Source organism: Sesamum indicum, linkage group LG12 (genome assembly GCF_026168435.1).
Source record: "Sesamum indicum cultivar Baizhima isolate 11 linkage group LG12, ASM2616843v1, whole genome shotgun sequence".
NCBI lineage: Eukaryota > Viridiplantae > Streptophyta > Magnoliopsida > Lamiales > Pedaliaceae > Sesamum > Sesamum indicum.
Window position 1 is genome coordinate 16,153,314 of NC_142668.1, and position 13,547 is coordinate 16,166,860.

Sequence of the window (13,547 nt, forward strand, 5' to 3'; positions counted from 1 at the left end):
AAGAAAAATGATTGGGCAACATATGTTGATGTCCAGTCGTTAAAACAAATTCTGCTGCTAACTGTTATAAAAAGTAAATTTTGTCTACTAATATGGTTTTGTTTGTAATAAGGCCTTAATTTTATAAAAAAAAATTATGAATTTCCCATAAATATAAATTGATAATTATTTTATTTTATTTATTTTTAAATTTTTTAAAATATGTTCATCGATTTAAAAATATTAGTTTGTTGAATCTGTATATATATTTAAGGGAATAGTAGTGAATGGAGTTGGATTAAAAATTGAGAGACGTTTGAATTCATCCAGCCCAAGGAAACATATAGGTAGAAACCCACCAGGATCCAACCACTTCCCTTGTCACCCCATATATAATATTGAATTAGGAATAAGTCCAATCCCTCTGTTATTTGTCTACATTTTCAATTATTCATTTGTTCCTCATGAGTGATAGATGGTGCATGGTGCATGGTGCATCACATTCCTCCTCCACACCATCACGCCGTCCATATTGTAACCCACTTTTCTTCCTTTCCTTTTCTCTTGCTTCCATAGTCCAAAAGAAGGGCAGGAGAGACGGGGACAAAATGGTAATTGACACCAATATCCGGTTGGATTGTTTGGGCCGACAACCCACCTCTTGAGTTCATTTATAAAATGGTAATTGACACCCATAGCCTGAAAAGCCCATTACCCCACTACTGCTGATGATTGATCCTGTGGTGTTTTGGGCCTTTTGAATGACACTAATTGAGTTCATTTATAAACTTAGACTCAGCCTATAAACCAATCCAATTGAGGTTCGGATCACTGAATATGCCTATTTATTATTTATTTTTGATGATACGGTGATTTTCTTTTGAACAATTGCTTAAATTTAGGGTTGTATTATAAATACAATAAATAATAAATTAAATCATACCAAAAAATACAACTAGAAAATAATAAACTCTTTTAAGAAATATTAAAACACTTGAGTTCGATTCATGACTAATGTATTTAAAACTCGTTTGAACTCGACTACATTAATAATCAAGTCAAATTCATATACAATATTTCGAATTTGATAACAATTCGAATAAACTTAAAAAATAATGTCTTCGGCTCAACTCGAATAATTTTAAGTCCTATGTTAGACTAACGAGCACAATTAACAATTATTAATGCTACTAACAAATTAGGGTCAGACGAATCCACAATCTCATAATATTCACACTCTCAATAAAAAAATAAAAATTAAAATTAAAGAACAATTTACAGATGTAGAAATTGATAGTTAATTAGACGTCTTAAATCCTTGGTTGCATTATTAATGAAATTGGAGGTACATAGATTTATTTAATAATGATTTGAAACAAGATTATGAGGTGGTGATAGAGGGTGGACGAGCTCGAACTGATGTTGTTGGCCGCGCATGACACTCGTCTTCGCACTGTTCCTTCACCAAGTAGCAGAAGCCTATTGCCTTACAGCACCAACAGTCATGGACACCAGCGCATGGCCCCCTCGAGCAATCATACAAAGTAAATTTCTCACCCTCGCCTTCGCCTCTTCTAACACTTGTCCTACCCAACTTTTCTTCCATCTTATCTTCCCTTTCCACTCTCCATCTTCCATAATCAACACCTATTCAAGAAAAAATAAATAAATAAATAAAATTTGATGGTACAACCGTCACTAAAAAAATAAAGGGTTAATTATATTTAAACTCCTAGATTTATTGTTCATTTACATAATTATTCTTATTTTTTTTACGTAATTACAAAAAAAACCACTCCTAACAATAAAAAAGACATTATGATAGTTTGTGTAATATTGTTGACATTTCTAAAGATATATGTGTAATTTTTCAAAAAAATTATGTGGGCCGTCTAAATAATGTTGACGTTTCTGATGTGTAATTTTTTTAAAAAGTATAATTATATAAATAAACTATAAGACAAGGACCGAGTGTAGATGCAGTTATTCCCTGTCATTTGATGATACGAGCCTACACTCCTGCCCTTGTAAAAAGATGATGTAACCTAATGTTTCTTTTCTTTTCATTTGGCACTTACATTGATGAGTAGCAAAGAGGGCGGCAAGGGTGAAGGAGAAGAGAATGAGATGAGCAAAGTTATATGAAGCCATGTATTGTTCAACTCATAGTGAATTTTCTGATTGAGGGTTTTAATCATATTTATAGCAGCATGCAGGGTAGGGCCATCACCATATTACATTAATATTTCACACTAAGATTTTGAGGATTCTTGTCATATAATTTTGTTAATTGCTACTTACTTTTCTTGATACAGTAACTCAATTATGCAGCTGCCAATTATACTATTATGGGATTGCTCCAATTTTTAATCTACTTGAAATATTCTCATTTAAAGTAATCTCTATTTAGTATATGTCAGTATGTGTCATATATATATATATATATAATTTAATCGCGGAGACTTTTGGTAAGGATGAAATTTTAAATTCTTTAACTAAAAAGGACATTCTGAAGTTACATGATTATGGATGGCAACAGGGGAGGTCTGCCGGAATCTGAGACCCACCCCGCATTGCCCTACAAAGAACCCATCCCCGCGCTGCTTTGCTTGGTTTTTAATTTTGTATTTTATATAAATATTTCAAATTATATAATAAAATAATATTAATAAATTTGATGTAGGTAGTTACATATTGAAAAATTAAATTAAATAATATAAAGAATACATTCAACTACAATAAGTGATATTATTATAGATGTAGGTAATTTTAATATAATTTTCGATCTAAAAATTATAAATAATAATCTACAAAAATATTTTAATCAGTTCATCACAAAAAATAAATTAAAATCTAACGGGTACTAATAGATTGAGCTGGTCAAAATTGAGAGTATTGTAATTTCTCAAACAACAATAATATATTTGTAATTATACCAAATCCCAATAAAACTCGTTATTAACCAATTATATAGGATGATTTATTTTGTACCCATAATTAAATGACATAACCGAGTCTGAAAATATCAAATGATATAGTATGCAGACCCACATATTGAAATCGTTAATTAAATTTTCCATGTATATATAAAAAAAGAAATTTATTAAGTGCATATGGCACGTGCGGAAATATTTATTTAGTTATTTTAAACGGAGAAAAATTAAAACAAGAGTAGATTATGGATGTAAGGAGAGTCGAGGCTGACAATTGGGCTCACAATCATCCTTGTTAAGGTAACATTTTCCTCTAATCCTACAGCACCAACAGTCAATAAGTAATATAGTTTTTGATCTAAAATGAATTATATAATATAAATAATACATTCATCTAAGTTTTAATAAGTAATATTATTTTAAATTTAGATATTTTAACATAGTTTTTGATATAAAGTGATTCTATAATATTTTTTTCCTTTTAAAAAGTATAAAGAGATAAATTGTTATATTTTTTTTATAGGGGGATAATGTGCTCATTTTCAATATCACAGGGGATAAATTGCTATTCACCCATTTCTTTAATATTATCCCTTTTACTTTTCAAAGAATGATGTTAATTTTGAAATTTATTAACCATTTATATTTATATAATTAATTATTAAATTATGAATTAAAATACCATAATCACATCATTTGAAATTAATCCCCCACATAATAAACTGATTTTATAATCAAATTTATTGAAAGCAGAATGATTGATCTGCGCATACAAAATGATCAAGTATGCGAGGTTGATTTTGAACATGCCTCGTCACAATGTATCCTAGTAAGAAAACATCCATGAATAAGTATATGGGGACAACACCAGCACTTGCCCTCGTCGCATTTCGCCGCCTGATAACAATCCCCATTTCTGGTGTTGGCCTTCACGCCGCCGCGCACCACCGAGTTTTCGTTGTCCATAATTTTTCTTCCTCCGCTCCAAGAATCAGAGCCTGTTTAAACAAAATATATAGACGTAGATATCATTGTGGAAATGGAAAATAATCAAAGATATTTAAACAAGAAAATCTAAAAACACAAAAGAAATTACAACATAATTTCAAATTAATCAAATCATTTATGTCAACTTATTACAATATTGAAATCACATAGTATATACGCATATATAGTCCTCAAGTGGACACCTCCAAGCTCGAGCGTAAGATTATTCTACGAGAGGTTTCTTATTTGAACCTTGAGTGTGGGCGCATGTTCGGTATCCGTACATATAAAAAAATATGTATATATATGCACATATATATACATATATAAAAAGTCGTGATTTCATTTATAGATATATAGAGATATAGGACTATATACTTACATTCATAAGGGACAAACAGAGCAGTCATGATTAACGCGAAGAGAACGAGACAGGCTAAGTGATGTGAGGCCATCGACAATAATCAGGAAAAGTATTTATAATGAATTTCATACACTAATGTTTGTTATATTTATAGCCCCAGCGCTGGGCTAAGATTTTAGTAAATATAGTGTATTTAGAAACCAAATATATTATGAGTAATGATTACAGAGATGTACATTGTTTGTCTAATTTTGAGATTAAGTGGATTTAATATATTCGTCCCGTAATATTCAGTTATTTTCTGTCAAATTTATAAGAATTACTTCAGATTTATGAAGCATAGATAAATATTTTGATATACAAGATAAACATAAAAGTCATTTTATTTGTTACTATATTTATATATCTCAAGACTTTCTTTGATCAAATTGGTTCAATTTTGACCAAATATTTGAATTACTAAGAAAAAATTTCATTGACTAAAAAATTTCATTTATTTCAAATTCTTTGTATTTATCTACAAAAATTAAGAAAAAATTTCATTGACTAGAAAATTTCATTTATTTCAAATTAAGAATTTAATTTGTATTTATCTATAAAATCATATACACAATATTTATTTTCAAAATTAATACTTATCCATAAAAAATTCTGTTAACAAGATTACGATACAAATTCGAACTGTATTTATCCTAAGTAAACTCTAGAAAAATATCATTTATTTTTAACTTAAGAATTTAGTTTTTATTTATCTACAAAATTATTTACACAATATCTTATTTTAAATTAATATTTATTGTTGGGAATTCATCCCAAAATGATGAGCCCAAAAAATATACAACCATGACTATCATATTTAGGTGCCTGTATATTATGTGATGAGGGCGCAATGGAGACACATACTCATCTATTTTTTTGATGCCGTTATACCGAAGATATCTGACAGCAATTCGGCGGAATGTGCGGTTTGAATGGCCCAATAGAGAGTGGCCACGGGATGTTGAGTGGGCTGCAATGAAATGGAGAGGACAATATTTCATTAACTTGACTCATCGTGCACTCATTGCTGCTTGCATCTACCACATTTGGAGGAACGAAATTTGAGAAGTTTTGAGCATACGGAGCGACCACAGAGCATCATGACCACCATTATTATGGAAGATATTAGACAAAGAATTATCAGTGTTAACTTATCTCGTTCTGTTAGTTCATGTGCGTTATATAGATTATGGTGTATCTCTTGGCCGGTTGAGGGACAAACCACCAGTTGAGCACTGTTGTACTGTACGATCTTGTTTTATTAATGAAACTTATATTTACCCAAAAAAAATAATATTCTTTGTTAGAGTTATAACCATAATAATATTAAAATAAAGTGAAAACATAAAAGGACCTGGACAAAATATAAGAGGCACAGGGAGCCAGATCAGGGGAGGAAGCACACAACCTCATCTGCAACAACCCACCACCGATTTCCTTCGTCAATTGCTCATTCTTTCTTCAGTTCAAGGGGTGCTTATTTATACTGAAGAAATGTAGAAGAATGAGAAAATTTTGGGTAGTGGAAATCATTTCCAAAGTCATTGAAGATGAAAAAAAAAATGGAGAACAAGAAAAAGAGGAGAAAGCTATTGTCTTGGGCAAGAAAGGGGGGTGGAGGGGAGAGAGAGTTGTAGCAAATAACAATGAGGGTTGGTTTTAGGGGTTTTATGCGAATGGGTTGGGTCATAGGTTGGTGGGCTGAGTCGGCGGGTTGGGTCATCAGGTGGTGGGTTGCGCTGCAGGGCCTACCAAATAAAAATGGTCCTGGGCCAAAATCCAACAAATCCCCCCTTGGACCAGGACCCAAAAGGGAACTCAGTTCTAGGGCTGATCTGGCATTCATCATACCAAATATACCTGCAAAACAGAGTTGTTAGCAACAAGATTCGAAAAATAATATCGCAAGCACTAAGCACAACATAGCACCCAACAATTAGCAGTAAGTACAAAACACTAAGTTATTTTTGCACCAAGCAGATAGCCACGCTATAAACCTGTAGCCACCGAAGCTAAATCAAACAGTCACTCAGGTGCAACCAGCCACTAAGACATATAAGCAACCATGTTGAGACGGAATATAGGCTATATACAGCAAATGGCATTCTCCAAGTGAGATATTTGACAAACAAGAATTAAAAGCACATTTTCACCATCTTTCATGATTGCGATATCTTTTTGTAAATGTTGTTGCTAACATCTTTTTTGCAGCAAAATTAAGGACTGTGATGTTTTGCCAAATCCAACCCCTTGGGTCTGATTCTTACTTATGGGTCCTGGTCCAAGGGGAAATATGTTGGAAATTATTGATCCAGTACCATTTATGGTTGGCCCAAAACCCTCGGCCCAATCCCTCACTCACTTGGATGGCAACCCGGTCCACGAACTCAATCCGTTGTCTCAACCCACTTCTATGACCCGCCTTCTTAACTCCCTAACCCCAATCCTTCCCTCCAAAGCCCTTCATTTTCTTCAGCCGATTGTTTTCCTCTTTCTTGAAAAAATCCTCCACCGCCTTCGTCTTTAATGTCCGACCATATAAATCTCTCACCCTCTTTTCTAGTTTGTTAGAAATCGAATAGAACAAGAACAAAAGGAAACCTTTTTTTTTTTGTGAAATACTTCGTGACAATATTTTTCTGTGTGAGAAGGAAAACTACTTAGTGTTTTATGAGTAATTCTAAGTGAAGCCTAAGTGGTCTCTTTGTGGTTCTTTATGTCTTTGTGCCTTGGTGGCTTTGTGGGTTCTTTGTAACCCTGAGGATTGTCGGCCTATGGTGGTGGTTGGGTATTCGATTGCCGGATCTGAATCCTGAGCCAATTACTTTACTGTTTTCATATTGTATATTTCTTTTATCTGTTATTCCTTTATTCATTAATCTGTAAATTATTGTATAAGGGTTTTTCATACCCACCATTATCTCTGTAATAGTTTATAGGGCTCATCACTGTGGGAATAAACTCCCAACACTTATACATACAAAATTCTATCTTGAAGATTACGATACTAATGCAAACTATATTTATCTTAACTAAATTCAAATTTTAGAGTATCATATATTATTCATTTACAAATATTATTTATTTTAAATTTAATCATATAATTTTTTTAATATTTTAAACTTACATTACTCTCTTGGTATATACACATATATGGTCCTCATGGGACAATTCAATATTTCGGACATGCATAAGACTTTTTAATGAGAGGTATCGTGTTTGAACTTTAAGTGCGTATATATGTTGGGTGTGATGAGTGTTATATATATATATAGACACACACACACACACACGAACACATACATAAATATCTATATACATGAGCAATGATTATGAAGATACTGCTCGTGAAATCTTATCGTTGAAGTGGATACTATATAACTTTTCCAAAATTTTCAGTGTTTATGTCGGGTTTATGATGCAAGATAAATATTTTGATATACAAGATCAATATTTTTTTTGAAAGGGATGTATCAATATTTAAAGTAATATTATTTGTTAAAATATATATCTATATATCTATTAAATAGCAAAATGTTGTTTAACTAACTATATATATATATATCTACAAAATCATCTGTACAATATTTTATTTTCAGAATTAATACTTATCCATACAAATTTCTATCTTCTGGATCTTGATACTAATTAAATTTCATTTTATTTTATAATAAATTTAAATTTAAGAGGAGTATGTATTATCCGATGAAAAATATTATTTATCTTATTACTATCATTTATTAACAATTTAACCATACTTTTTAGTGCCTCATTTATTGTTTTAAACTTACACCACTCTCTTATATGATAAAATAAGTTTTAATTTAATCCAGTAAAATATTTATTTTTACAATATAAATCTTTCATTAAAAAATTCTTCTTCGTTATTCTTTTTCTCAGTTTTGGAATTTATTTGACAATCAAGCTATATATATAGCAGAACTACTGATCGATCAAATATTCTTTTGAAAATTTTAATTTATTAAAATAATATTCATTGGTTAGAAAATCTTATCTGTTCTAAATCAAGAAAATTTAGACGTATTTATCTGTAATTTGTGCAGATAAACATACTCATTGGTAGAGACTCAATCCAAACTAAATTCGTATTTTTTTAATGGGTCTGAATTTGGATATAACATTATTCATTGAATCCAAATTTTTGAACGTAAATGCCGAAAATAAATTGAGATGGGGAGAGATCATTTAATTTAAAACGAAAGTAATTAATTATAGAGAATGGTGGTGAGCGGTGGGGGGTGGAAGGGGACAGTGCTTGTCGCACGCTATTCTAGTAGCCCAGCAATGCGTTAAATAACAACACCAGCACACTCTTTGGTTCTCGCAGCTGCTCTTGCTGCACCCAGACAAGTCAACTTTCCTCCCTAATTCTCCCACCCTTCTCATCACCAATTTCTCCTTCCTCCCACTCAAATTCTCAATGCCTGATTAAACAAAAATTTTAATATATTAAATAATTTAATTTATATTTGAATATAATAAATAAAATTATTGAAAAAAGAAAGCAAGATTAGCTAATAAGCGGTACTTACATTGAAGGGGAGGTAGTAAAACAGCCAGCGTCAATAAAATGAGGACGAAATGAGAAGCCATAATTCATAAATCTTGTGATGAATTATATACTACACTACCCCCTTTTCTCATATATTTATACATCAAAATTTTACTTAATTTAAAACCCTATATTTTATTTTGAGATCTCATTATTAATATTCAATATTTGAGTATTGATTTTTTTTCCAAATATACGTAGCCATTTATGCATACTATATAAATAATTATAATTTCTTATATAACTTGTAATCTGTAATATCCCAATTCTAAAACTAGAGACTCGAATAACTTGAATCTGATCATTAATTATTAGACATTTTTTAAGAGCAATTACATTTATACTCCTAATCTATGAATTATTTATACAAATCACTCATATTTTTTGCATAATTACATAAATAGACTATAGGTTAAAGAGTGTAAATCATAAAAATCAGGGGTTGTGGAAGCACGTGTAATTATCCATAATTGTAGAGATAATGTGTTGAATAGACCATAGATTAGAAGGTGTGAATATATGAAGAAAATAGATTATGGTTTTAATTACTATAACTTGTAATGTAATGATTCACTCAAAACAATTCATTTAGGGGCTGATTCGTATGGAATGATTTTAGTACATTCGTCTGTTTGGTAATCAATAAAATTTAAAATTTAAAAATTAAAACTTAAGAAAAACAACTAAGCAATATATCTTATGGGTATGACCCAATAATGATTAGCCCAAGAAAGAATATTAATTTAACAGCAAAACATTGAATATTTTGGGAAAATTATATAGTGTCCACTTCAATCATAACATTTCACGAGCTGTATCTCCATAATCATTACTCATGTATATAGATATTTATGTATGTGTTCGTGTCTATATATATATACTCATCGCACTCAACATACAGATGTTCCCAAAGTTCAAACACAATACCTCTCTTTAAAAAGTCTTATGCATGTTCGAAATATTGAACTGTCCCATGAGGACCGTATATGTGTATATACAAAGAGAATAATGTAAGTTTAGAATATTAAAAAAATTGTATGATTAAATTTAAATAAATGATAATTATAAAATAAATAATATTTCTAAATGAAAAATATATGATACTCTAAAATTTGAATTTAGTTAAGATAAATATAGTTTGCATTAGTATCGTAATCTTCAAGACAGAATTTTGTATGGATAAATATTAATTTAAAAAATAAGTTATTGTGTAAATAATTTTGTAGATAAATACAAACTAAATTCTTAATTTAAAATAAATGATATTTTTCTAGAGTTAATACATTTTGAATTTGTATCGTAATCTTGTTAACAGAATTTTGTATGGATAAGTATTAATTTTGAAAATAAGATATTGTGTATATGATTTTGTAGATAAATACAAATTAAATTCTTAATATGAAATAAATGATTTTTTCTAGTCAATGAAATTTTTTCTTAGTAATTAAAATATTCAAAAAGCACCACAAAAAATGTTTGGTCAAAATTGAACCAATGTGATCAAGGAAAGCCTTGCTATATATAGATATATACATATAACTTTTTATAATAGCATTTTGGTCCTACATCTTTTTAGTTTTCACAATTTCAATTGTTCTTTTTGCATATTCCACCCTTCTTGCCGAGAGAAAGTGAACTCCGGAGAACAAAAATACTAAATTGTGAAAATTAAAAAAATATAAGACCAAAATATTATTCTAAAAAGTTCAAAAAAAAAATGCCAAATAACCTAATTTACGAGACAAAAAACACATTTAATTCCAAAGAAAACATGTCTAGACCAATAACTACAAATATTATTACAATATCCATTACATTTTTAACGAAGAATAATATTCAAAATCCAGCATTAAATACTCTAAATTAATATTAAACAGCAGCACGTAGTTTAAGTCATGAGGTAATTCGGAAACATAATTGGGTTGGTAAAATTTGGCAAGAAAATCACACAATATTTTGACATAAAGAGCGTATGTCAAAAAATTGGGAAGCAATCTCTCTATAATCTTTATTCAATAAAAAATCTGAGTTTTAATAAGAAAATTACTAAAGTTGTTAGCCTCATACTACACCTATAAATATAACAAATATTAGTATACAAAATTCATTACAAATTAATATTTATCTTGTTTCTCATCAATGGCTTCCCGTAGCTTAGCTTGTTTCATCCTCTTCTCAATCACCTTCACTGCATTGTTTGTCCCTTATGAATGTAAGTACACATTGATACATGTATGTATATATGTATAAATATATAATTAATAAAGGAATTTGATATTTTGTCTGAACAGGCTTTGAGAATTGGAGTGGAGGAAGAGAAAATATGGTGGCGGGCGAGAAGATCAACCTAGGATGCTACAAGACGAGTTGCCAGAATCAAGGGGTGTGCTGGTGTTGTCCCAGTCGTCTTCCAATCAGATGCTGGGCTACTCGAATAGCTTGTGACAAAGACTGTCAAACATAGCACACACATTCACAATTATAGCATTCTCCCATCAATAATAAGTCTCTTCTTCAAATTCTCTCACATCACTTATCCTTTTTAATTATATGTAAACCCTAATTACATAATTATATTAATATTTTAATGAATGGAGAAATTAGAATGTATTGACGAGTTTGGCTCATTTGCAATCTCAGTATTGAATAGTTTTTATTTTTTTTTTCTTTTGGCCAATGTGCTTAATTTAATTGACAAAATTAAGATTTCATAACTTCAAAGTTATGGGTTCGAACCCTATTAATTTATGAGAAATTGAGAATATTATTTTACTTTTAAAATTAAATGAAGAATAATGTAGGCGTTCGGCCCAAAATAACTTTTTTATTTCTTCGAAATATTCTACCAACTATATATCTCATTTTATATAAGTTTTTTTTTCATTTTATTTGAATAATTTTATATTTTTTTATTATTTTTAATCATATTAATTAATCAAATTAATATAATGTTTAATTTGTCAAAATATGAATGTATCATATACATATAATTACCACTTTAAATAAACAAATAAAAATTAACGCAACACAAACAACTCATGGGAGTGTTGAATTTAATTTAAAACCACATTATTGCAAAAGCATATATATATGTCTAATTATGACAGTTTTTGTCACAATATTCGGGTGCAAACCAACATCGGAATACAATTTTACAACACCAGCATTGAATATTATGACCAGAATCATCACGGCATGTTTCCTCCGAGCACCCCGTCAGATTTAGTTTCACACCTTCCACCAGATGTTTACTTGTGCTCATATTCTCAACGCCTGTTCAAATAAAATCCACAATTACAATAAATAAATATATATATATATAATTATTAAAGGAAAAAAATTAATATATTTATGAACTTACATCAAATCTAAGACACCATAAGTTCGAATCCACCATAATTAAAAAATACCCTTGTCTACTATCATATTTACCCAAACCCAAAATAATTAAAGAAAATAAAATAGGCGTAAAAATCATCGTGAAAATGGAAAATAATCAAATTATTTAAACAGGGGTTTCGTTAATAATTAGGTCATATATTGTAACTTATCAGAAAATTAAAAAACACTCAATATATGCATACATATATATATATATATATATATTCAAGAAAAATAAAGGGTTTATTTAGACATATAAAGAATTTATAATTTGATACTTACATTCGTGAGGAACCAACATGGCAATCAGAATCAATGGGAAGAGAATGAAATGGACTAAGTTATGTGAAGCCATTGACAATAATCAAGAAAAGAATAGATATTTGTAATGATTTTCACATACTAATGTTTGTTATATTTATAGCTCCAGCACTGGGCTAAGAACTTTACTGATTGATTTATTTGGAAACCAAATGTTTTATTAAGTAATGATTATAGAGTTATTGCTTTCCAAATTTTGAAATTGTTATATCTTCTATTCAAACTATACACTGATTTTTTCCCAAATTTTACTAACCCAATTAATTATGCCAAGCCTTCTTTCGCCATGTGATTAAGCAGTCCGATTTTGGGTTTCGAGTGCAGACGGAGAATTTTTTATGTTGTTCTGCCAATTTTTTTTGCGTTTAATGGCAGGTTTTTAATTTTTATCTTTTTTAATAATTAATGGGTTTTTACTTATTAATTAATGATAAATATTTAATTATTTATCTATCTATACTTTATTATAAGTGAAAGCACCACTCTGGTGTCTCACTTTTAATTGGTTTGCTAATTTGTATATATTTTTTAATATTTGTTTATTAACTTCCCCACTCTTCTATACCCCCAAATTGCCACTCTTTTCAACTTTCACTAACTTTATTTTTGTTTTTTTCAATATTAATATTTAACAAATTATTACAATAATGTCTAATCAACGCCTATTATTACAGTGGAAATAAATCATTTTTCAACCAGCAACATGTTAAGAAATCCTTTTCCATCCAATATAATTTTGCATATGATAATACCAAAACTCATTTTAATCGCTAATTTTATCGTGTTCAAATTCCTCCTCTTTCCCGCCGCTCTTCGTAAATAAAATAAATATACATCACATGAAAATAATTTTTTTTTATATTAATTTAACATAAAAATAAATTTAAAAACACACATGGAATGTGTCTTATTATGGATGGGTAGTCATTAACATGCTTTGTCACAGTCTAGTCTAGTAACAAAACATTTG

General features: G+C 29.6%; 3 long non-coding RNA genes across 3 annotated transcripts; 1 reads left to right on the top strand and 2 right to left on the bottom strand.

The window, feature by feature from the left end:
* Positions 1–1,280: 1,280 nt before the first annotated feature.
* On the bottom strand, positions 1,281–2,143 carry LOC105175490 (uncharacterized). The gene is made up of 2 exons (XR_016063382.1): positions 2,058–2,143; positions 1,281–1,626 (listed from the first exon to the last, which is right to left on the bottom strand). It is a non-coding gene; the product is annotated as an uncharacterized LOC105175490 (long non-coding RNA).
* A 1,464-nt stretch (positions 2,144–3,607) lies between these two features.
* On the bottom strand, positions 3,608–4,539 carry LOC105175491 (uncharacterized). Its single transcript, XR_848902.2, has 2 exons — positions 4,282–4,539; positions 3,608–3,910 (listed from the first exon to the last, which is right to left on the bottom strand). It is a non-coding gene; the product is annotated as an uncharacterized LOC105175491 (long non-coding RNA).
* Positions 4,540–10,937: 6,398 nt separating this feature from the next.
* On the top strand, positions 10,938–11,485 carry LOC110012995 (uncharacterized). Its single transcript, XR_002288105.2, has 2 exons — positions 10,938–11,087; positions 11,167–11,485. It is a non-coding gene; the product is annotated as an uncharacterized LOC110012995 (long non-coding RNA).
* The last annotated feature ends 2,062 nt before the right edge of the window (positions 11,486–13,547 follow it).